The sequence below is a fragment of the Heterocephalus glaber genome, unplaced genomic scaffold (assembly GCF_053883595.1).
Source record: "Heterocephalus glaber isolate CG9 unplaced genomic scaffold, H.glaber_assembly_v1.0 deba00001613, whole genome shotgun sequence".
Classification (NCBI taxonomy): Eukaryota; Metazoa; Chordata; class Mammalia; order Rodentia; family Bathyergidae; genus Heterocephalus; species Heterocephalus glaber.
The window spans coordinates 8,596,408-8,600,510 of NW_028258384.1; the positions used below are offsets into that span (position 1 = coordinate 8,596,408).

At 37.4% G+C, this 4,103-nt stretch overlaps 1 pseudogene; it reads right to left on the reverse strand.

The window, feature by feature from the left end:
• Positions 1-3,249: 3,249 nt before the first annotated feature.
• Positions 3,250-3,779, reverse strand: LOC101712028 (gametocyte-specific factor 1 pseudogene; annotated as a pseudogene).
• Between the last annotated feature and the right edge of the window lie 324 nt (positions 3,780-4,103).

The following is a 4,103-nucleotide window of genomic DNA, read 5'->3' on the forward strand; positions in this document are numbered from 1 at the left end:
ATAGTCTTCACATACAATGAAATACACCAGTAGCTTTTATGACTTTTCTTAACGTGATATGTATGAAATTCCAAGCTATGTATTTATTATCATTTAACAATATTGCAAACAAGTTCTATTCTTTCTATTCTATCTCAATGGACAAAGTGGGAGTTGGATATCTTCTTTCCAAATAAACAACTGCAAAAATGGTAAAATTTTATAGATGCTATAAAATTTCCTACCATTTTGAGTATAGTTTTTAATGTTTTGCATTATCTTGGATTCTGTAGAATTTTGACATATTTAAAGCTTTAGCAAAATTGTTTCATTCAATATGTTGTTATTTAATGTTCTCATGGAGGACAATTAAAGGTCTAGGGCTTCCTAGACCACTGTCTTGCTGACATCAGTCAGTTTTAAAACAATTTTTTAAAAGACTACAGAACATTTGCATTTTCTCCATTAATTTGAATATTAGCATTGTTTTACTAGAGCAATAGAATCAATTGAAAATATATGCATGATTATGCAATGGGATTTATTAGGTAGGCTTAAGTATTGGAGGCAGGAGAGTCTAAAATGGCTGTCTGCATGCTGGAGAAGAAAGAATCTAGAAGCAACTCAGTCAAGAAATCTGAAGCCACAGAACAAAAGGGATAAAGGATGCAGCACTAGACAAAGGTTAAAGGCTAGGAACCCAATTGAGGGTCCTTTGTGTGAGTCTATGTTGGAAGCCTGAAGAACTTGGGGACATGGAGACTAATGGCAAAAGCAAACAGCAGCAAAGGAAAGATTTGCTCAGAAAGACTAGAACTCTTCAAAACACGCATTCATACCTCTTCTTTCCTTTTAATTCTATCTAGACAAGAAGCCTATTTGTCGGTACCACACACAAACAAGATGAGTCTTCTTCTGTCTCTTTGCTGGCCTGCAAGTCAATCATCAACAGACAGAACTCAAGTGTGCTTTACTAATCTGCTATGCATCATTTAATCTATTCAATTTGGCATATCATGTTGTTTCTTAATTAAGTTTACTGGTACATTTTAGATGTACAAAATGATAACATCCTTCATAAGGAATTTGTACCTGTACATGATATATCTTGATTCTTGATTCTTCTTTATTCCCAGTTCTCTCCTCTTCCTTCAGTCCCTCTTCCCCTCTTTATATACAAAAGCTTTGATTCCATTTTTCCTTCTTTTCTCTTTTCTCTTTCTTTCCTTCCCTCTTCCCTACTTTCCCTTCACATTTGAATATTTTCTTCCTATTTCACAGTACCTATTTTACATGTTGATCCTTATTTAAACTTTTGATTTCTTATATCAGAGAAACAATGCAATATTTACACATTTATGTCTGATTTATTTCACTTAATAGGAAGTTATTGAGGTGCATTCATTTATCAATAAATGTCTCAAGTTTATCCTTATTTATGGCCAAGTAGTACTCCATTGTATAAAAATAACACATTTTGTTTATCGATTCATCAGTTGATAGGCATTTGGGCTGTTTCCAAGATTTGGCTCTTACATATTGTGCTGCTGAAAATATGATATTTTCATATTTTCATAAAAATGATATTTTTATATTTTCATAAAAATATTTTCATCCCAGTGAAAATATTTCACTTTGGTATCATGATTTTAATTCTTTTAGGAAGATACCAAGAAGGAGAATACCTGGGTTGAATGGACCTCTAGCTTTAGTTTTTTTGAGGAATCTCCACATTGATTTCCACAGTGGTTGCACCAGTCTACACTCCCACCAACAGTGGACAAGGGTTCATTTTTCCCCTCAACCTCACCAGCATTTGTTACTGGTTGATTTCTTTTTCTTTTCTATTTGATTTCTTTATTGAATTGTATTGCATTAACAGTCACACTTCTAACTTGGTTTTTCCTTAACTAGTTAGGATATCCTGATTACAAGTATAATATGGATAGCCCTGTTGTCATTACCAAAACAAACAAAATCAAAAGTGTTTTGTATTTTCTAGCAATATGGCTATTTCAAAGAAAGTTCAGTTATTGTGACATGTTGATTAATGCACATGTAAATGGTTAGCACTGGGGGCTTATTGTGTTTATTTCCCCCCCCAGTGTATTATACCTCTACAGAAGAAATGGTCCAGTGATTTGCTTAAGACCACACAGCTACAATCAGAAAGAATATTGTACTAGGCCTTATCTTGGAATTGTTTTTAGTTCAGAACTAAATAAACAAGACAGCTCTGCTTCATCAGGACAGTATCTTATTTTGTGTAAAACTCCTGGAAAAAGACATTCTTCAGAAGCCCATTCCCCTTTCTTTTTTTCAGTACCGGGGACTGAACTCAGGACCTTGTGCTTGGGAAGCAGGCATGGTGCCACTGAGCTAAATCCCTGGGCCCCATTCCCCTTTCTTATCTGTCACACGCAAACAACACTAGAGAGGATATTTTTTTTAAATATTTGTCAGCATACTTTATCCAAGTCCCTATCTATGCCAGATTCAAAATCTTTTTCCAGGCCATACAGTTTTAAAACCAAATCAAATTAAAGCTGAAAACAACCAAAAATGGCCTTGAAAGGCTAGAGGTGGAGCTCAGTGGTATAGCATGTGCTTAATATGCAAAAAGCCCTAGGTTTAATCCCTAGCACCAGAGGATAAAAACACAACAACAGCAACAACAAAAACACAAAACAACAAACTCCCATAAACATTGGTCTGGGGAGATTATGAAGTCTCCTTGTAAGGGATCACAAGGTGCTAGTTTAGTCAGAACCTTTGGTGTTTGAGAAATCTAAACTGTTACACACATCCCAGAGCAGTCACCAATGCCCTCATATATTTAAACTTTGAAGTTTAATCAGATTTCACACAGGTGGAAAGCTTGTCTTTCTTCTGTATGTGTACATTTGTTCCTCCTCTTCATTCCAATCTTTATCCCTACTAAGTCTACACCTAGTTTGACAGCTAGTAAATTTTCTAGTTGGAATGTAGGGAGATAAATATAAAACAAATCTAACCTATGTTCGAAATATTCAGGCAGCAAGATGTCCTGAGGATTCTGAACAAAATACAGAGTATTCAGAAGATGTTCTTCTGAGTATGAGGGTTCAAATTAGTGAGGACTCAAAGAGTGGAGGGGGAAAAAAGGCACTTTTCAGTTTGAAAGTCACAGACAATTTTTATCATTCTCTAATTAGATAAGGAGAAAAAAATGAACTCTTGGGTAGCAGAAAGAAGCAAGAGTCTTCGAGAGTCTGGCATTTGAGAAAGATACTCAGTTACTATGTATTTCCATTGTTTTTCCATGGCAGAACATACGGAAGAGACTTGGGAACTCGCATGCCTGAAGCCAGGTTGCTCTTATGTTCCATAACTATGTTGCTAGCAGGACTGTTGTTGCCACAGAAGCTGGCTGTACCCCAGACAAATGAGGTGCTAGTTTGTTCCCACAAATCTTTGTCCCAATCTTCATCGCAAGGGGGACACTGCCACGTGCTCTCAGCCAGAGTGTCTTGTGCAAGGTTTCTGGTCTGGTTGACCACGTCCTGCTCAGTGCAATTCTTGTCATCACAGCTTGAGATATGGTGACTGATTTCGGCCCGAGGAACCTGGTGGCGAGCATTGAAGGGACAAGTACCCAATTTGTTTGCGACATCAGGATGATTCTTTCTGCACTTGATAAGATAATAAGGAAACCCGCAGGTGCTGATCTGGCGATTTTTATCATAGGGACACTGTAATAGCTTTTCAGGGTCCAAGGATTCAATGTAAGTGTCTTCCATACTGAAAACGAAGGAGCTGATTTCAAGTGCTCAGCGGTGCCACACTGCCCCCGTGGCTGCTTCGCCCCACAGCCACGCCTGGCCAACGCTCACTTCCAGTCCCTGGCGCCAGGGGGTGGGGCCTCCCACTTCCTGTGACGTGCAGGCAAGTTCTGGCCTGTTACTGGTTGATTTCTTGATAATAGCCATTCTTTTTGGTGTGATATGGAATACCAGTGATGTTTTAATTTGCATCTCTTGAATGAGCAGTGATATTGAAAATTTTTATATACCTATTTGCCATTTGTACTTCTTTATTTGAGAAGTGTATATTCATTTCATATGCCCAGTTTTGGATTGGGTCTT